The 22,058-nt window shown below is 43.5% G+C and overlaps 1 long non-coding RNA gene and 1 pseudogene across 2 annotated transcripts; one reads left to right on the top strand and one right to left on the bottom strand.

Moving 5' to 3' along the window:
* Positions 1-852: 852 nt before the first annotated feature.
* LOC100192812 (uncharacterized) lies at positions 853-21,179 on the top strand (annotated as a pseudogene). The gene is made up of 9 exons (NR_152383.2): positions 853-1,348; positions 1,619-1,799; positions 2,391-3,781; positions 3,974-4,084; positions 4,154-4,304; positions 4,410-4,547; positions 19,032-19,814; positions 19,945-19,995; positions 20,731-21,179. The product of NR_152383.2 is annotated as an uncharacterized protein (transcript).
* LOC118476992 (uncharacterized) lies at positions 1,809-17,758 on the bottom strand. Its single transcript, XR_004857893.1, has 3 exons — positions 17,257-17,758; positions 16,998-17,165; positions 1,809-2,087 (listed from the first exon to the last, which is right to left on the bottom strand). It is a non-coding gene; the product is annotated as an uncharacterized lncRNA (long non-coding RNA).
* Positions 21,180-22,058: the final 879 nt, after the last annotated feature.

The following is a 22,058-nucleotide window of genomic DNA, read 5'->3' as shown; positions in this document are numbered from 1 at the left end:
GAAAAGGCACTGTATAACTGAAGTAGTTGCAATATGTAGAAGCCATGTTTTACTACATTTTTTTGGGTGGGCGTGGAGGTGGGGGTCTCTATTATTATGGTTTTGAGATTAGCGGCTTCATCATGGTGAGTTCATTTTATAGGAACTTCTGGCACAAGGGACACTTTAAGGAAAGATGACCGGTGTCGAAGCTGCCGCCATATCTTCTGTAGCATCTGGAATATTAAAGATCGTGGCCAACAAGTTGGCACCACTGGTTACAAGAAAGTATAGCTCAATAGTGGGTGTGGAAAAAGATCTCCAAGAGCTTCAGGTCCTAGTAGAGGATATAAACTATTGGCTAGAAAGCGCCGGATATCAAGCTTTAGACGATGATGCATCAGTTAGTTGGTTCAAGCAGTTGAAAGATGTTGCTTATGCTGTTGATGATGTTGTCGATGAGTACCAGCTGAAGGCCGAGAGAAACGATGCTTCTGGTGATGGTGGTTTCGTGTCCAGATATATGTGTAGAAAACCAGAATCGTTTATATTTCAGTGTAAGGCAGCAAAGAAGATCAAGGCAATCAAGAAGAGATTTGCTGCAATCGTGAAGCAAAGAGCTGACATCAATATAATAGCTAGGGTCTGGATGCGAGTGGAAGCTGCTGCAACTGCCTGCAGACCAATGCCTGGGGTCCTCTTCCTACTCCAACTTCGGCCACCTGAAGACCCTTCGGCTGTGGGGGGTGACAGAGCTAGGGTCTGGATGTGGGTGGAAGCTGCTGCTACACATGCCAGAGGGGTTGCGGAGCCTCATATTCCTCCAGTCACTGACTGTGTCCGCGTGCTCAGCTCTTGTAGTGCTGCGCGTGTCCCTGCCGAAGCTTCACATCCATATCTGTCATGGCCTGAGCAGCCTTCCCCAGTCAATGCGGCAGTTCGCATCCCTCCAGGTGCTTGCCATAGATGCATGCTACGGACTCCACCGGCTGCCTGAATGCCTAGGGGAGCTCTGCTCTCTACGCCAGCTCAGAATCAGCGATTGCCCGAGGCTGGCTTGCCTTCCCCAATCCATGTCCGGCCTCACCTCCCTTCAACAACTCCAGATCATCGAGTGCCAGGGCCTCGCGTCCTTACCGAGGGGGATGATGAGCAGCCTCGCCTCCCTTGAAAACCTGGTCGTCGATGGCTGCCCGGGGATCAAATCCTTGCCTCAAGACACAAAGGGTCTCACCACTCTGATGGGGTTGCGGATCCGTAGGTGCCCTGATCTGGAGAGGCGTTGTGAGGCAGGACAGGGGGAGGACTGGCACCTCATCTCCCACATCCCTACTTTGATGATTGGGTTATCAGCGGCCTGCATCATCTGGTGAGTTTATTCTGCTGTATCGAGCTCTAGAAATGAACCAGCTCCCTTTCCATTACGTGTTACTACTACTCTATTATTAGATCATTGACGAACCTATTTTCTCATTCTCTTCAAAATGATGCAAAATGTCCCAACTAGTTTGTAACACATGTACAACTATATGTACATGTACAGATTAAGGACAGGCCTCAAAAAATAGTTTCTACACGTATTCAATCTACCAAAACTGTATACCATTTTAAACTAATTCGAATTTTGTTCAAATTCTAGGTACCTTAACCAAGGGTAAAACAAGCAAAGGAGCGGGGAAATGCCTTGCTCTAATGCTGGGAGAAGGGGGGGGGGGGGGGATTCAACAAAAAGATCCCGGATTTCAGCCGACGAGCTGGGCGACAGAGAAGAGGGAGCCGCATGTGGCTCTTTATGCATGACATAGCTGCCATGTTATCCGGTCAGTAGCTCGCTTACCTGCCACGATAGCTCTCTTGATGCACTGCACCGGATGGGGCACCGCTATATGATGTGCCTAATACAGCTATTGATATTTAAAGTTCTGAACAATTTGTGCTTTCATTTATTAGACACTCATAGAACTACAAGTCTGTAGCTGACATAACACACACCCAATCGCCTGTATATTTGCAGCCAACTCTGTCTGACCTTACATTTTGTGACACTGAAAGATGGTAGATACCTTGACAGCCCAAATTTTATAGCCCCTCAAACCAGAAACCAAAACCTGTACAAAAATGAAAAAGCAAAAAAAAAAAAAACTCTAAGAGTTTATTCTTTATTGTTATCTACTGGAACAGAAAATCAGTAACTTGGCATAATCTTAAAACTGCATTAACAACAGCTAGATAATCCCATTAACTGCCTTATGTTCACTTAACCTGACAATGCTAGAAAATTTGCAAGTTAGCTTACATATGTTAAAGGTAGAAAGACACTTGAAAACTTTGAGAACTCTCTCGTCAACATCTTGCCACTTGAGTTCAACAATGTTAAGGTATTCTGAAATTTTTTATGACCGCTCTATCAGATTGAAGCTTCCTTTCAACCATGTCCGTGCTGAGCCGCCCGGCCCCGGGCATGGTGCAGTGCTTCGACGAGGCCACCAAGATTGAGGTCAAGGACCTTGTCAACCGCTATCCTCGTCGCCGACCCCATGCGCCACGAACACAAGAAGTTTGGCGGCTGTGGTGCCCGCGCCAGGTTCCAGAAGTCCTACCGTTGAGTGATGGCCTGCCGAATTTTGCGAAAGATGGCTGTGCTTGTTGGTGGTTTCGTTTTCTGTCCATGGAGCTGCTTATCTGGCTGCTGCTGCTGCTGCTTTACCTTAATGTGCAGTTATGAAGACTAGTAATTAGTCTCTGGAGTATGTTTTGCTGGTCAGTCTCCCGTTCAAGTGTGTTTTGCTGTTATAGGTTATAGTTGCGACTGGAATGCCTTCTCTGCTCTAATTCATATTTCATAGGCCTAATACATTGTTGGGAAAGAAAGATACAAAAAGTCAGTATCAGCTGCTTTCCCTCAGTTGATGAACTGATTAGGATGGCTGATGTGGAGTTCACTCTCAAAAATCATGGAGTTACTCTCACCATCTCTGAATGGAAGGATGCTAGTGATGTTGAACCCAGTTATCAATTGGACGAGGTTTGGGTTCATGTGAGGGGAGTACCTCACGCTTGGAGGCATTATTTGGGTTTTTGGGCCCTAGGATCGGTAATCGGCGCCACTCTTGATGTAGACATGTACACCTATAGAAAGATGGGCGTCATCAGACTGCTTGTTGGTGTGATGAGCAGAGATCCACTACCCCTGACCACCGATATTGTTTTTGACAAGAAGGGATACGAGATCACCTATTCTATAGAGGATAAGAACTTCATTCCTGCATCTCCGGTGATTTTTAGGGAGGAGTCTCGTAATGATGGTGGGGGTGGTATGGACAAGGTTTCTGAACAAGAGGGTAAAAGTCCAGAACATGCTTTCAAAAAGCATAAATTAGATGGGAAGGGGGGTGGTGCTGGTTCTATGGCAGGGGGTTTTGGTGATGGAGAAGATTCTCCAATGCTTGGGGCTGCTGCCATTTCACCCTTGGAGAAGGCTAATGAACCTGTGCCTGCTGTGATGAAGGGTTTTCCTTTGCTCAACTTGTCTGCCCTGCATTCTGTACGTCCCTCTTTGAATGGCCGAACTGGGGCAGATCTGAAGCTGCATAAGAATGGAATGTCATCTGCTGCTGGGTTTCTTTCTGGTGGCAAAAGGAGCTCTGTTGTTGGGTCATATGATACTAATGGCTGCAACTTAATGCTACAGAGTATTCTTGATGAGCAGATAGTGAGTAACATGAAAGGGGCTGACCCGACTGGTGTGATTAACTCTGTACACACGACCAGGATTGTGCCTGACGCAAGCAGCTGGTCCAAGGTACATGCTTTCCTCCCTCCCTCGCTTGAATTTGGTCCTACTATGCGTACTGAATTTTATCAGCAGGCTGCACGACAGAAGCATAGAATGCAGAATATTTACTCACAACTTTCTGCTGGAGTATTTTCTTGTGGCAAAAGGAATATTGTTGTTGGGTCAGATAGCACTAATGGCTGCAACTTTTTGCTACAGAATATTCCTGATGAGCAGTTAGTAAGTAACAAGAAGGGGGTTGGTCCGTCTGTTGTGCTTACTTCGGCACACACGGCCATGAATATGCCAGCGGCATGTTGCTGGTCCATGGTACATGTTTGCCCCCCTCCCATTCTTGAAATTTATCCTCCTCCTATGCAGACTGAATATTCTTTGCAGCCTGCATTCCAGGGACAGAGGAGTTTTGCATTTGAAAGGGAGGGCCGGCCGATGGATGATGTAAGGAAGATTGAACGCAGTTTGCATATTGGGGCGGGGCAAGTAAAATTGCCCATCCCACCGGAGAAGAAACTGATGCCTCCGGGGAAAGGTTCGAATTTTTTTCCATTATACAAAAACAATTCAGACTCACCTGCTTTTGTTCGTAGAAGTGCACGCTTTATTGCCTTATCTAAAGATGGATCTACTCATGTAGATGAGGATTCTACTTTGAAGGCTATGAAGAGGGCTTCTCGTCGCAATCTTGATGGCGATTTGAGTGGATTCAAGCCGGCTGGTCAAGCGCTACGCACGGTGTCCACTTCATCTCTTCCGATTGGGCCGTTTCAGTCAGGTATGGAGCAAGCTTCGGCTGTCACTGCTATCAATGATCTGTCAAATCTTTCTTGTGCCAGTAAGCTAAAAAAGATAGGATTCATGTTGGGCGATGATGAGTTTGCAGTTAATAGATCGATCAATGGTTTAAAAAAAATGGAATTGGATAGGAAGGCTACTAATTCACACACTACTCTTGAATCACCCAGCTTGGAAGAGAGCAATACAGGTAACTCTTGCTCGGTGAGTGATGAGGAGGTTGATGAAATAAACAATGACCTCTTAACTCACCTACTAAATGATGTAGCTGATGCGAACTTTGACGATGTAGACCTGGACACAAAAATTTGTGATCTTATGGCATCTGCAAGACAGTCAAAAAAGCGCCCTAAAAATCATAAAAGCCAATATGGTGGGGGTATGTCGAAACAAAAAATGAATGGTTCCTAATGAAGGGCTTTTTCTGGAATAGCAGAGGTCTTTCAGACTTGGCTAAATATCGTTACATTTCGGAGGCTGTGAGGGACCACAACCTAGACTTCTTAGCGATAATGGAAACCGGAAAGCAGGATATGTCCACTGCAAATTTGGCGCGTCTGTCTGGTGGAGTAGATTTTATCTGGCACTGTCTTCCACCGAGGGGCAGATCTGGTGGCATCCTTCTGGGAGTTAGAGCGGATGCTTTTGATGTAACCCTTATCGCTGAAGGAAAATTTTACATTAAATTCCATCTGTGCAATAGAACAGATAACTTCAAATGGATTTTGATGGTTGCGTATGGCCCAGCTCAAGAAGAATTCAAATCAGCTTTTCTAACGGAGCTTGTTCGGGCTTGCCATCAGATTTCTCTTCCGTTCCTCATTGGGGGGGATTTTAATATAATGAGAAGCAGTAAGGAGAAAAACAATGACAGGTTTAATGGTCGCTGGCCTTTTCTCTTCAATGCTGTGATAGATAGCTTGGATTTAAGAGAAATAGACCTAACAGGTAGACAATATACCTGGGCAAATTCCCTCCCCATACCTACTTATGAAAAGCTCGATAGAGCACTCATGTCTACAGAATGGGAATTTAAGTTTCCTTTGGTAACACTCCAAGCCTTAGATAGAGGCGTATCCGACCATACCCCCTTGCTTCTTAACACTGGCTATCCTGCCTTCGTTGGAAGTAAGAAGAAATTCAAGTTTGAACTGAATTGGCTACAAAGGGAAGGTTTTCAGGACCATATCAAGGAAATTTGGGCTAATACATGTAAGGGTCGTAACTCGGTGCAAAGATGGAATAATAAGCTGAGCGCATTACGGCGGTTCCTCCGAGGTTGGGCGGCCCAAACAAATGGGGATTATAAGAAAAGGAAATCAGACCTCCAAAATATTATCTGCACGTTGGATACTGAAGCTGAAACAAGAGATCTGAATGAGTCTGAGCTTGTCTGCTTGACTCACTCGCGTGACCAGTTGACCAAACTTCTTAGGGAGGAAGAGATCAAGTATTTTCAACGGGCAAAAACAAAGGATGTTCTCCTAGGAGATAACAACACAAAATACTTTCATATGATTGCCAATGGGAAACACAGAAAAAAGAGAATCTTCTCGCTTGAGAATGGCAATTCTAAAGTAGAAGGTCACGACAATCTTAAAAAGTTTATCACTGAGTTTTACAAAGGTTTATTTGGTGAGCCGGAGGAAAACTCCTTCACTTTAGATGAATCCTTTAATCAAGATATCCCACAGGTCTCTTGTCAGGAAAATAGCTTACTCACGGCAAATTTTTCGGAAACTGAAATAAAGGAGGCCATCTTTTCAATGAATCACAATAAGGCTCCAGGTCCGGATGGTTTTCCAGTTGAATTTTATCAACAATTTTGGGAGACCATCAAGGACGACCTAGTGCAAATGTTTAAGGATTTATCAAAGGGAGACCTCCCTCTATTTAGCCTTAATTTTGGAGTGATCACCCTCATTCCTAAGGTGCAAGAGGCAAATATTATTCAGCAATATAGGCCAATCTGTCTTCTGAATGTGAGCTATAAAATATTCACCAAGGTGACCACTAATAGGCTGGGTTCAGTAGCAGATAAGGTTGTTAGCCCGACGCAGACGGCCTTTATCAAAGGTCGTAATATCCTGGAAGGGGTGGTAATTCTACATGAAACAATACACGAACTCCATCGGAAAAAACTCAGTGGTGTAATCCTTAAGCTTGACTTTGAGAAAGCCTATGATAAGGTGAGGTGGCCTTTTTTATATCAAACTCTCAGGATGAAGGGTTTCTCGTCCAAATGGATATCTTGGATTAAGACCTTCATTTCGGGAGGAAGTGTAGCGGTGAATGTTAATGACGATATCGGAGATTTCTTTCAAACAAAAAAAGGACTCCGACAAGGGGATCCTTTATCTCCCCTCTTGTTCAATATTATGGCAGACATGCTACAAGTGTTCATTAGTAGGGCCAAAACGGATGAGCAGGTTGTGGGAATGATCCCTCACCTTGTTGATGGCGGGCTCTCAATTCTCCAATACGCAGATGATACTATACTCTTTATGGATCATGATCCGGACAAAGCGTGCAATATGAAGCTTCTTCTATTTGCATTTGAACAAGCTTCAGGCCTAAAGATCAACTTCCATAAGAGTGAAGTGTTTTGTTTTGGGGCTGCCCAGGAGAATTTAGAACTTTATACAGAACTCTTTGGATGTAAACCGGGTAACCTCCCCATCAATTACCTTGGTATTCCAATCCACTTCCGAAAGCTAAAAAATAGAGACTGGGCTAAAGTCGAAGAGCGCTTTGAGAAGAGACTTAGCAGTTGGAAAGGGAAGCACTTGTCTATCGGAGGACGCCTGACTTTGATTAAGTCAGTGCTTAGTAGCCTACCGATGTATATGATGTCCTTCTTCTCCCTACCTAAAGGGGTCCTTAAGAAGTTAGACTATTTTCGATCGAGGTTCTTTTGGCAGGGGAATGAAAACAAAAGGAAATATAGACTTGCTAAATGGAACATTCTATGTCAACCTCAGGATCAAGGGGGCCTTGGTATCTTGGATCTGAATATGATGAATACAGCCCTTCTCAGTAAATGGTTGTACAAGCTACTCACCACAGATGGAATGTGGCAACAATTACTGCGTAATAAATATGTTGGCTCAAAACCTTTGTCTCATGTGCAGTGGAAACTTGGTGACTCCCATTTTTGGTCAGGCTTAATGAAAGTAAAGCTAACCTTCCTCCGTTTTGGCTCATTCCTCATAAAGGATGGCTCTCAAGTGAGGTTCTGGGAGGATGCCTGGTTGGATGGGTCCTCTTTAAAAGACCAATATCCAGCCCTGTATAACATTGCGAGGAAAAAATTCATTTCAATATCAGAAGCCTTGAGCGTTTCGCCTCCGAACTTTTCCTGGCGGAGACAGTTATTTGGAGCCAATTTGATCGATTGGCTTTCTCTTTTGTCACGCATACAAGGCGTGGAGCTGTCCCACGAACAGGACACCTTCCGCTGGACCCTTTCCATGAATGGTAGATTCTCGGTTAAATCGCACTACGCTGCTTTGATGCTCAGAAATATCCCTAATGTTAATAAAGAGCTTTGGAAGCTAAAGGCCCCCCTGAAATTTAAAATTTTTCTATGGTATTTACGTAAGGGCGTAATCCTCACAAAAGACAATTTGGCTAAACGAAACTGGCAAGGTAGTTTGTCATGCGCCTCTTGTCACAAGGAAGAGACCATTCAACACCTCTTCTTTGATTGTCGGCTTGCTCGATCAGTCTGGAGCGTGTTTCTGATGGCCACCGGAATCAACCAACCACAAAATGTAGACCATATGTTTGGGGATTGGCTTCAAGGTTTTAATAGTGTGCTGAAACCATTGCTTCTACTTGGAGCGGCCGTGCTGTGCTGGGCGCTCTGGATCTGTAGAAATGACTTAGTTTTTGAGAAAAAAAATCTTGTGTTCTCCTTTGCAGGTTATCCATTTGGCGTCACAGAAGCTATCAAGTTGGGCCATCCTTCAGCGAGAGGAGCTGCGACCGTTGGTTGTGGAGGGTTCGCGACTCTTGGTGCGAACGGCCACGGTCTTTTTTTCCCGGGTGCATGGGTGGCGATCTAGTCTTCGGATCGACTGTCGCTAGACTGGGAAAGTTGCTGCGTTTATGTTTGTTTGTTTTTTTTAGTTTGGCTATGTGCATTAGGCAGAGGCCGGAAGTTTGTGTACCAAGACTATGTATCCTCTTGATGTATCGCTCTTGGTAACCTTTAATATAAAGCTTCCTTTATCGAAAAAAGTATCAGCTGCTTACTTATCTAGCTGTTGGTGCTGGTGCTCTACCTTAATGTTTGGTTCTGAAGACTAGTAATTGTTGAAGGTGAATTTTGGTGATCTGTTGATGCAGGACTGGCGAAGGATACCTGAAGTCATCTACAGAAGAAAAAATGAAGAAATCATTAGCAGAACATGTATGCATAGGAGGAGCACGAGGGGATCAACGGCTCACAAAACAAGATGCATGCTGGGTCGTGACACAAAAACATGAGAATAGAAATATGTTAAGATATCTCCTGTTATTCAGTTTAAGTTAGTTCCTATTGTTTAGGATAAAGTAGCTCCTATTATTCAGGCTACAGTAGCTCCTATTATTCAGGCTACAATAGCTCCTATTGTTTAGATTGATCGTGTATTAGAAGGGTTATATAAGCACTTCGAGTGCCACAATAGCGGATACAGGAAAAGATAAAAATAAATCTTCATTACTTTTCTAGTTTACTCGTCACTATTTCTTTCTCTGTTTTCCTTTGGTGTTTTGCCGAGAAAAACATCCGAAATCATCTCTGCGAAAGTGAGATCCATATAATCCAATCATCGCTGCTGTTTGCTGTGAAAGATCAATTCATAGCAACAGATTTGGCGACTCCGCTGGGGACGATTTGTAATCGTTTCACGGCGGCAAACTGCTGGTGATTGGCGTCCTCATCGCCAATCATAGTCGGGGCTATGGAGGACAAGACAGCGAAGAAAACGGCGCTAGACAAATCTGAAGTTCATCCCTTGAACGTGATCAAAGTCACGATGGAAGATCTTACAGAGGTAGACAGGAAAGAGATTGAAGAAGAAATCGCACGAGAGATGGAAGAGAAACGGAACGAGAGGTTGGCTTGTTTCCGAAAAACCAAGAATGGTGTGATCAAACAGACCATTGGGGCAAGCACGTCCGACAAAAAGGTAAGTTCATCTGTCACTTGCGAAGAGCTAGCTCACATGATTGATACTTCTGTAGCTAGCAAGTATGGGACTGATGTCACAGAAATTACGCGTATGATTTCTGAGGGAGTACGTAATTCTTTCGATGCGTTTAGATCTGAATTTAAGCAAGATATAAGCAACAACATGCCTAGACAGATTCGATCTATAGTTCAACAGATACAAGAAGAGAGTCAGGGTAAACGTGCAGCGAATTCGCCAGACACGTCTAGCTTCGGCATAGCAGTTGCACCCAACACCATAGATGCATCCGCTAAGGGTACGAGTGGGAGTGCAGTAGCAAATTCTAATCTGCAGCAGCCATATTACCAAAGTGTGGCTTATGGACCATCTATTAATCCCATAGGAAACGGAGTGCCGCAAGGATCTGTACCAAACAGGCATGTGGCAGGGGCGCAGGGAGCATTGTGTTCGACCCCTTTTATGACACCTGTGACTTATGATGGTGAAGCATTTGAAAATGTTAGGGAGCAGGTAGCAAGGACTCTTAGGGAATTTGGTTTTGAGCCTAAAGGGCATACTAGATCCTATAAGAAGCCTTACCCAGATTTTTTTGATACAGTGCCATATCCTCGGGGTTTTAGAATTCCAGATTTTGTGAAATTTTCGGGAGACGATTCAAAAACCACCTATGAACATGTAGGACAATACTTGGCACAAGTAAATGATATAGGTATAACTGATGCCCACAAAGTTAAATTGTTTCCTCTATCATTGTCCAGCACTGCCTTCAATTGGTTTACATCTTTAGCACCGAATTCAATTAGTACTTGGGCGTGTTTGGAGAAAAAATTTCATGACTACTTTTATTGTGGTGAGACTGAGCTTAGGTTATCACATCTTACTACAGTCAGACAGAAATATAATGAGACTGTTTCTGAGTACATTAAAAGATTTAGGGAAACTAGGAATAAATGTTATAACTTAACTCTAGGGGAAAGGGACTTGGCCGATTTAGCTTTTGCAGGGTTGTCGTCTTATCTGAAGGAGAAGTTAGAGGGGCAAGACTTTAACGATATAAACCAAGTTATGCAGCGCGCTATCACCCATGAAAATCGTGTTAGGGATAAACAACAATATAGCCGATTTAGAGACACGAATAGTAGGGAAAAGGAGAAACGTGAGGTTAACATGTTGGAGCCCAATACTGATAGTGATGAGGAGACAGATGTATGCGTGGCTGAATGGGTAGATGCGCCAAAGGGTAGGCCTATGGCGTGTACTTTTTTAAAGCCAAGTCCAGGGAAAAGGGAAGAGATGAAATATACATTTGATGTGTCCAAGTGTGATAAATTGTTTGACATCTTATTACAGAATAACATCATTAGATTAAGGGAGGGGCATGTTATTCCACCCCCTGAGCAATTGGCTAAGAAAGATTATTGTAAATGGCATAATTCATTTTCTCATTCTACTAACGAGTGTAATTATTTTCGCCGTCAGATACAATCGGCCCTGACTGATGGACGATTGACATTTGGAGAAGCTAACAAAATGAAGCTTGATAAAGATCCATTCCCTATCAATGTAATTGATTTCGAGAGCAAAAGAGTGTTAGTTCGGACAGATCAGGCCGAAACTACTAAAGGCAAGAATGTGGTTATCTCTGATGATCTCAAACTCAAGATGATAATACCAAAGAGTCCGGAAGTTGGTGTGTGGAAAGTAAATGAGAGAAAAAGGGTTCAGTCTGTCTTTAAACCAACTTCTGAATTTTTGCTCAACAAATATACTTCACAATGGAAAAGAAATGAGTTCCAACATTTTAGAGGTTTCAAGAGACCCAGGTCTCCAGAAGGGGCAGGAGGCGGCCTTTTTGGACAGAGGGGAGGGTCGCTGAACTGGAGAAGTAGAGGAAACTGTGCTCATGCAGAAAACCGAGATTTGTTCTCACAACGTGAATTCCAGAAGCAACCATATTTAGAGACAGAGAGAAAGCATGGAGTATGGAGCAGGCTAGGGAGAAGTATGGGGAGTCAGCCCAGGGCTGTTGCCATATCAAAAGGTCCCGAGGAGTTGTGCTCGCAGATTCAAAAGAAATGGGCTTCTCACAACCCAGCAGATGCCAGAGGGCTGCATATGGGCAAAAAAACAGAAGAAGGGGGTGTTATTGTTGATGGGCGAGATGAGCCACCGAGCAAAAGATGCTCTAAAGTCATAGTGGGAACAGTGGAGTGCGACATATTAAATGATACAGAAGGTTCCCAGGCAGAAGTGGCAAAGCAGAATGGTCAGGTGGTTGTCACTAAGAATTACACAAAGAAGGGTGAGGAAGTGGCAGCTAAGCCAAGCATAGGGCATGGACGCGTAGCTGCTGCTAGGACAAACAAATCACAAGGGAGCATGCTGCGAGGTGGTGGTGATCAAGGGGTGAGCAGCAAGCGCATGAGGCTTGACGTAGGGGCTGCACGAGAAATGAATAACTCTGCTAGCTGGGAAGGTGAACGCAGGGCTGAAATGATTGCAAGTCAACGCATAGTTGGTCCCGGTGTTGTGATGGATGGCCACTATAGGGGGGAGCATCACACATTGGTTGAACAATCAGGTTGCAGTAATAAGCAAAGAGCAATACCAGCAAGGGTACCAGTTAGAGAACAGGTTGATACAGGCGGAAAAAATATGTTGATTGATGTCACCCAGAATGTAGGTCCTGCTGGTCGAGCTTCAGCTGGCAGTGTACTGGACGTGGGGGGCAAGAAAAATCATGGTTCAGTTGCGCCCGGTACAAAACCAGCACCGAGATGGTGTCCACCTGGGTTAAGCCGTACGCAAAAGCGTCGTGTCCAGCGGTTGAGGACTATGGAAATGACAGAAAAGATGAAAGAGGAGGAGCGTGACAGGTGGTTTAACGAGGATAGACCAATGGTTATCCCTAAGAAAACGTGGAGGGAGAAACGATTGGCCAGGGAGGAAAAAGATGATGATACCAGCAGTGGTTCTGATAAAGAAGAAAGCGCTGAAGCACAAGGGGACATGGATATAAACATGGTGTTTGTTTTACCTACTGAGTTCAGAGCAGGAGAGGGAGATGAGGCCGAGCTAATATTGGGGGCTGAACGTGCTGTGTTTGAAAAAACAAGTGAGCAGGGATCTCATCTAAAACCATTATATGTTCGTGGTCACATTGATGGGAAGCCAATGGGGGGCATGTTGGTCGACGGGGGAGCAGGTGTGAATGTGATGCCGCTATCCGTGTTTTCTAAGTTAGGATACAAAGAGAGTGAGCTAATTAAGACGAATATGAATCTAAGTGGGTTTTCAGGGGAGCCATCACAAGCAAAAGGAATTATGTCTGTTGAACTCACAGTGGGCAGCAAAACTGTCCCAACGGCCTTTTTCGTGGTGGATGTGAAAGGGAGGTATAATGTTTTGCTAGGGCGAGACTGGATACATGCTAATGGTTGTGTACCATCTACTTTGCATCAGTTTTTGGTTCAATGGGTAGGTGATCAGGTGGAGGTGATTGAAGCAGACACCGCTATGTGTATCGCACTCATGGAAACGCCAATGGAATGGCAGCACGGTAATATGCGGTGTTTGACAGGAAGAGATTTGTCAGGATATGATTTTATCAGTGTAGATCGAGATAGTTTTGTGCCTATTCATGTAAAGCCGGCTGACATAGCACGGCTCAATGACGCAGCATTATAAATGAATGAACACGATAATTTAAAATGGTTACAGGAGAGGACAGATGAATATCGTTTAAACAAAAACGATATGGGTGAGATGGTGGATGATTTTGATGACCTTGGAAAGTTAGGACAGGGGTTCTCATCTGTTGATGAACTAGAGGAAGTCGATATTGGAGACGGAAAGGTGCCAAGGCCAACATTTGTAAGTGCTAAATTAATAGCCGATCAGAGGCAAAAGGTATGTGATTTACTTAGAGAATTTAGAGATTGTTTTGCATGGAATTATACTGAGATGCCAGGGCTGAGTAGGGAGTTGGTTGAGCATAGGCTACCAATTAAGCATGGGTTTAGGCCACATAAGCAGCCACCTAGACGATTTAACCACGACATCCATGACAGAGTTAAGGAAGAAGTTGATCGGCTGTTGAAAGCAAATTTCATAAGGCCATGCAGGTATGCGGAATGGATTTCTAATATAGTGCCGGTTGAGAAGAAGAATACAGGGAAGATCAGGATTTGTGTGGATTTTAGGGATCTAAACAGGGCCACCCCGAAAGATGAATACCCAATGCCTATAGCCGATGAACTTGTTAATCAGGCTTCAGGGAATAAAATCATTAGTTTTTTGGACGGTAATGCAGGGTATAACCAGATTTTTATGGCCGAAGAGGATGTATCTAAGACAGCCTTTCGTTGCCCTGGTTTTGTGGGGTTGTTTGAATGGGTTGTGATGACATTTGGATTAAAGAATGCTGGTGCAACATATCAACGGGCCATGAACCTTATTTTTCATGATCTTTTGGGCATTGTGTTAGAAATCTACATTGATGATGTTGTGGTGAAATCGGCTGCTTTCAGTGACCATTTAGCCGATTTACGGTTGGCATTGGGGAGGATGCGAAAGTATGGTTTAAAGATGAATCCCCTCAAATGCGCATTCGGAGTGTCGGCTGGTAAGTTTTTAGGCTTTATGGTGCATGAGCACGGGATTGAGATTGATCCAAAAAAGGTGGAAGCAATTGATAAATTGGGAGAGCCGACATGCAAAAGAGACGTTCAAAGGTTATTAGGAAAGATTAATTACTTGAGGCGATTTATATCCAATTTGGCCGGCAAAATTGAGTCATTCGTACCTCTTATTCGGCTTAAACATGAATCTGATTTTAAGTGGGGAGCTGAACAGAGGGAGGCATTCGCTGTTATTAAGGGATATTTGGCAAAGCCGCCAGTGCTTAAAGCATCCAAGGCGGGAGTGCCTTTCAGATTGTATATTGCAGCACAAGAGAAGGTAATCGGCGCTGTTTTAATACAAGAACATGGTGGGAAAGAGAGTGTGGTGGCCTATTTAAGCCGTCGTCTGCTGGACAGCGAGAGCAGGTATGTGTTCATTGAAAAACTCTGCTTATCCTTGTATTTTGCATGCACCCGGTTTCGACATTATTTGCTCTCAAGTACTTGTACTGTAGTATGTCAAACGGATGTGGTTAAATATATGTTGCAGAAGCCGATTCTTAGTGGTCGAGTCGGGAAGTGGGCATATGCTTTGATAGAGTACGATCTAATTTATGAGTCTTTATCTTCTATGAAAGGGCAAGTTATAGCTGATTTTATAACTGAACATAGGGTTGATGTAGAGCAGGAAATCTCATGTCTTAATATTCGTCCTTGGCAATTATTTTTCGATGGTTCTGTGTGCAAGGAAGGGCAGGGAATCGGCTATGTTTTAGTGTCACCAAATGGTTTATTGCATGAAACATCAATTAGGATTGAATATTGTTGCACTAACAATCAGATTGAGTATGAGGCGTTGTTGTTTGGGTTAATGCATTTAGATGATATGGGAATAAAAGATATAGACGTGTTCGGGGATTCGTTGCTTGTGGTACAGCAGGTGAGAGGGGAATTTCAGTGTTTAGATGGTATGCTGCGTAATTATTTAGACAGGTGTCTAGATATTGTTAAAAAAATGGATACTTTCACTATTGTACATATATCTAGAGATAAGAATGGTAGAGCTAATTTTTTGGCACAACAAGCATCGGGATATAACATAGAGAGAGGTCAGTTCTTTATCGAGAAGGAGCCAATGTTTGCAGGCAGCAATAGTATAGAAAGGAGTAACTCAGGCCATAAAAAATTCGAGGCCGAGCAGCAAGATGGGATGGATAATGCTGATTGGAGGAAACCATTAGTCGAATGTTTGCAAAATCCCAGCAATACCAAAGATAGAAATGTTCGGAGGCAAGTTTTGAAGTATACTTTAATGGAGGGTGAGTTGTATCGACGGACGATAGATGGTCTGCTGCTAAAATGCTTAGATGAGGAGGAATCAAAAGTAGCTATGGGTGAGGTACATGAGGGTATGTGTGGCACACATCAGTCAGCCCATAAAATGAGGTGGATGCTAAAACGGGCAGGGTTTTATTGGCCGACCATGATGGAGGATTGTTTTAGATATTTCAAAGGGTGTGAGGCGTGTCAAAGGTTTGGGGATATTCAGTCAGCGCCAGCAAGCACATTGCATCCTATTATAAAACCATGGCCATTTAGAGGGTGGGGTTTAGATTTTATTGGTGAGATTCATCCATGCTCATATAGAAGGCATCGATTCGTGTTAGTGGCTACTGATTATTTTACTAAATGGACTGAAGCTGTGCCTTTAAAAAATATGACGCATAAGGAATTAATTAGTTTTGTATTAGAGCATATTGTATACAGATTTGGCATTCCACAAACATTAACAACAGATCAGGGAGCTGCTTTTATGTCTCACCAATTTAAAGATTTTGCCAAATCTTTGCGGATCAAGTTATTGAATTCGTCGCCGTATTATGCGCAAGCTAATGGGCAGGCCGAATCTAGCAACAAGGTGTTGATCAGGTTGATAAAGAAGAAGATTGCAGAACAACCAAAGAGGTGGCATGAAGTGTTGTCAGAGGCGTTATGGGCTCATCGAGTATCTCGGCATGGAGCAACTAAAGTGACACCATTTGAATTGGTTTATGGACAAGAGGCGGTGCTTCCTATTGAGGTGAATTTACAGGCTTGCAGAGTAGCTTGTCAGAATTCATTATCGGCTAAGGTATATGGTGAGCTAATGCTAGACAGAATTGATGGGAATAATGACAGTCGATTAACAGCCCTAAGGGAAATAGAGAAAGAAAAGCTGAGAGTGGCGAGAGCTTATAATAAAAAGGTGAAGGAGAAATCATTTCAGATTGGAGAGTTGGTATGGAAAACAATTTTACCCGTGGGAGTCAAAAATAATAAATTCGGCAAATGGTCGCCGAATTGGGAAGGACCATTCAAGGTTGTAGGTATTGTGCATGGGAATGCATATTTCGTTGAGGACTTGCAAGGAAGGAGATTACCCAAGGCCCTCAATGGTAAATATCTGAAGAAATACTACCCTAGTATATGGCAGGGGGTGTGCTAAGATATGAGGCTGATGATGAAGTTAAAAAAAAAATCCTCAAACTAAGGCCGAGGTACAACATAAGAACGATTGTACCGGCTAAGGGAAGAAAATTATACAAGCATACAGTAGTATCTGGGACATCAGATGGATTAGGAATGTACCTGGGCGAGTGCTCTGCGGATGGGGACCAGCTGATTGGTAGTAGATGGCTAACTTCAGGGGATGCAAATCTGGCCATCGGGGAGTCCGGGTTGGTGAGGTCATGCTGGCCGAAGGATCGGAGTAGATGCCCCATGGAAGGCTGCTCGGATCGAGGATGGAAGCGCCGCCTGGGACCACTTACACATCTCGTCAGCTGTCGCCGGACGATGGAGCGTGGCGTTGCCGCCATCACATTGGAGAAGACATGGTCAGGGTTACCTTTAGCTGCCACCAAAAGAGACTGCCGCGCCTCTAAATTGTTTGCGCGGTGTGCCGGAGGTGGCCATGGTGGAGTTGTGCTGCTCGCGAAGGCGTCGTGGCAATGGCACGGCTGTTTCCCTAACCCTAGCAGTAAGTGCGGGGGAGGATTGGTCGAAGCATCGAGCTCAGACACAGGTTGAGGCAGATGCAAGCAGAGGTTTGCTCACCGGGCTGTGTGGGCTGTTTTTTGCGAATCGGACCACGTTCGTAAGCAGACCAGCTTAGTTGTCTGTTTGGTAGTATGGTTGATGGACGAGTGTCACAAGGGCCGTTAAAAAAAATGTAATAAAAAAGAGAAGGAAAAAGAAAGTATGTATGAATATTATATAAGCCGATTCAGTGTAGGATCGATGATTTGAAAGTGTTTTTCGGCATACTGCGTTTGCTAAAAAACAGGGGGGCATGTGTTGAAGGTGAATTTTGGTGATCTGTTGATGCAGGACTGGCGAAGGATACATGAAGTCATCTACAGAAGAAAAAATGAAGAAATCATTAGCAGAACATGTATGCATAGGAGGAGCACGAGGGGATCAACGGCTCACAAAACAAGATGCATGCTGGGTCGTGACACAAAAACATGAGAATAGAAATATGTTAAGATATCTCCTGTTATTCAGTTTAAGTTAGTTCCTATTGTTTAGGATAAAGTAGCTCCTATTATTCAGGCTACAGTAGCTCCTATTATTCAGGCTACAATAGCTCCTATTGTTTAGATTGATCGTGTATTAGAAGGGTTATATAAGCACTTCGAGTGCCACAATAGCGGATACAGGAAAAGATAAAAATAAATCTTCATTACTTTTCTAGTTTACTCGTCACTATTTCTTTCTCTGTTTTCCTTTGGTGTTTTGCCGAGAAAAACATCCGAAATCATCTCTGCGAAAGTGAGATCCATATAATCCAATCATCGCTGCTGTTTGCTGTGAAAGATCAATTCATAGCAACAGTAATTAGTCTGTAGACTATGTTTAGCTTGTTATCTTTGTCGAGTAATTATGCATGTTCGCCTATTGGTTAGTCTCTCAAAGTGTGTTTTTGCTGTTATAGTCGCGACTGAAATGGTTGTCAGGGCCGGATATGAGATTTCGGTGTTCTAGGGCGAACATAAAAATTGGGCCTCCTATACAAGTATAATATTTTTATACACATATATATAATCTTATATTATATCGATACCAATTAATGTGATATCAAAATATTATATCAAAAAAAATTTACAATATCTTAAAAGTTTCTTCTAACATTTTTAAGGCAAAGTCATTAATGATTATGTTGATATCAATCTTATCTAATATTTTTTTTCTATACATAAGGTGGCTGAATGATTCAATCGTTCTTAAGATATTGTAGACCTCAAATAGTTTTTTTAATTATTTCAACATCGAAAAACTGCTTTTATTTGATGCCACCATGATAGTTATAGTAAATAAAATTTGATAAGCTATAGAAACATTAGGATATGAATCCATCTTATTGACATACTTAAATATTTCTGTAAAAGACATGGATGGTTCAGGTAAACTTAACTTTAAAACTCTCAACTTAGAGATTAGATTATTTAATTAGCTATACAATTATCTGTGGCAATTAACTGTGGGCCTGGGGCGGCCGTCTGGTGGCCCTATGCTAAGAGCCGGTCCTGATGGCTGCTATACTGTATTCACAGGCCTAGTGCAGTTTGGGAAAGAGAAAAATTCTAGTATCAGCTCAGTGTTTGTCTTCGTTTGCAACAGGCAAAACATTTCTTTGGATCTAGAAGTCATGGCTAACTGTTGGCAGCAGCGAGCGGCTAAGCCCCGCGACCGCGAGCGTGCAATGGCGATGGCGGATTGTCACGATGCCGGAAGAGCAAGACTCGGCGCGAGGGAAAGCCCAGTTACATTTAGGAAGGGGGATGACTTGGGTAAGGTGGTAGCCTCATCCTTGCATTCACCAATTCCTGTAAACTCCCGAACTTCGTGAGAGGAGTGAGCTCCGGCAGCGGTGGTGGTGCTCGTCATCAATCCAAACAGATCGATTTCGGTTGGAGGAGTGCGCGCCACCCGTTCGACGAAAGTCGTCATCGGAAGAGCAACGTGCGCGCGTACGTCAACGGCTCAAAAGCGCGTGAGTCGCCTTCCCATTCGTTTGTCAAAGCCCACAGTTTGTCAAGAGAGAGAGAGAGAGAGAGAGAGAGAGAGAGAGAGAGAGAGAGAGAGAGAGAGAGAGAGAGAAGTTGCTGTCCGCGAGAGACACGTTTCCAGCTCAGCAGTCAGCATGCTCGAGCAAAGAAAAGATTCTCAAGGGTGGGGCGGTGGGCACAAACACCCTCTGCCTGCCTGCAGCCTGCTCATATCATCTCATCTGACATCTCCATGTTTATCCCCTCTCTCCAGTTCTCCAGCTCACAAGTTTCCTGGCCTCGCTTGTATCTTTGAGCGCCTCAACTCTGCAGCACATATATCCTGTAATAAGCTCTGTCTTGCATACACTAGCTCTAGAGTCTTTCAAGATGAGCAAACAGATCTGAGCTCCAGGTAGGTGTTCTATTCATATTTTCTAACGAAGAAGGCAGGTTATTGCTCCACTAACTCCCCCCGGCCTCTGTGCTTTAATCTGTTGCAAAATTCTTAGCAAATAATCAGCCTTTCTTCTGTATATTCTCAGGGACTTGTGGTACAGGATCTCTCTACAGCCTCTTCGGTGCTCGAAGCGGTGGTATGTTTATATATGCATCAAGAACTAGTTCATTTTTTAATGTAATATTTCTCATATAACATGTTGTCCAATGTCCTCGCCCTAACTGTTGTCTCATATGCGACTTCATTCCTAATTACGGAAAATACGATTTTTTTTGGGGGGGGGGGGGGGGGGACTGAAATCAGTTCAGCAATTTCAAGACAAAGGCTCAGCCTACTTTGGACACCTATTAGTTACCCAGGTCAGATATCAAATCAACCAACAACTGTTCCGAAGCACTAGTCACAGCATAAGGCACGAAAAGGACAAGAAAAAGCACTGCATGAATGAAGTAGTTGCAATATGTAGAAGCCATGTTTTAGTACAGTTTTTTTGGGTGGGCATGGGGCTCTCTATTACTCCCTCCATTCACTTTTGATAGAATGATAGTCCTATTCTCAAAATTGAGTTTTCCATTTTTGATAGTCCTATTTGAGTTGTGGTCCCAAATCTGATATAAATGGCTGTTTAGGTCCCCGTGCAGAGTAGCTCATCTAGAAAAAAGACTTGTGCATGTATATGAAAATATCAATACCGAGTTTTTGCAAAAAAAAAAAAAAACAGGAGTGTTTGATGATGTAATTAATTAGATGATAAGCGAGAGTTCTTCTCCTTGGTCATTGTGCCAAGGTGAAATAAGACTATCATAACTGAATGGAGGGAGTATTTTGGTTTTGAGATTAGCAACTTCATCACTGTGAGTTTATTTTGCAGGAACTTCTGGCACAAGGGACACTTTACAGAAAGATGACTGGTGTCGAAGCTGCCGCCATATCTGCTGTAGCATCTGGAATATTAAAGATTGTGGGCAACAAGTTGGCACCACTGGTTATAAGAAAGTATAGCTCAATCGTGGGTGTGGAAAAAGATCTCCAGAAGCTCCAGGTCCTAGTTGAGGATATAAACTCTTGGCTAGAAAGCGCGGGATATCAAGCTTTTGGTGATGATGCATCACTTAGTTGGTTCAAACTTCAAACAGTTGAAAGATGTTGCTTATGCTGTTGACGATGTTGTCGATGAGTACCAGCTGAAGGCCGAGAGAAATGATGCTTCTGGTGATGGTGATTTTGTATCCAGATATATGCGTAGAAAACCAGAATCGTTCATATTTCAGTGTAAGGCAGCTAAGAAGATCAAGGCAATCAAGAAGAGATTTGCTGCAATCGTGAAGCAAAGAGCCGACATCAATATAATAGCTACTAGTTTAACTGGTAGTGGTCATTCTATTTCCCATATGAAAAAGACAGCTGTGGGGCTGCCATCAGTGCCTACCATGGATGCAACATTAATACTCGGAAGAGAAATGGAGAAGCACCAGCTAATATCTAAATTAACTGAAACCAATGACCAACAAAAAACCATGATAGTTTCCATCGTTGGACTTGGTGGATCTGGCAAAACTACCTTGGCTAAACTTGTTTTTAACGATGGTACCACTATAGCAAAGCATTTTAAAGTTAGACTATGGGTTCATGTGTCACAAGAGTTTGGTTTTGAAAGTATTGTTGGGAAGCTGTTTGAAGCTATTGCCCATGGCAAGTCTGAAAGCCATAACTTGCAGCACATGGTCAGAAGAATATCAGACGAGTTGACTGAAAAGGTGTTCTTGCTTGTACTGGATGATGTCTGGACTAAGGACCGAATGGAGTTGGAACAATTTATGGTACTTGTGAGGAGCGGTGCATCTGGAAGCAGGATTTTACTAACTACTCGCAATAGCGATGTTGCTGAAGCGGTGGAATCTTCATATCTGATCAACCTGCCACTCTTGTCTTTGTCTGACAGCTGGCAACTATTTATTCAAAGCTTTGGTACGACGGTGGAAGGTTTGGACAGAGAATTCCTAGATGTTGGGAATGCCATTGTAAACAAATGTGGTGGGGTGCCACTAGCAATTAAAGTAATTGCAGGTGTCCTCCATGACAAGAAACGGATACAAGAGTGGCAGGCCATTAGAGACAGTAATCTATTCGATGCTGAGGGCAAAGAGCGTAGAGTATCTGCATGTTTGAGGTTGAGCTATCTGAACTTGCCCTCTCATC

Source organism: Zea mays, chromosome 4, assembly GCF_902167145.1.
Source record: "Zea mays cultivar B73 chromosome 4, Zm-B73-REFERENCE-NAM-5.0, whole genome shotgun sequence".
Taxonomy (NCBI): Eukaryota; Viridiplantae; Streptophyta; class Magnoliopsida; order Poales; family Poaceae; genus Zea; species Zea mays.
Note: the sequence above shows the minus strand (reverse complement) of the source record. Positions and strands in the feature narration are given on the sequence as shown.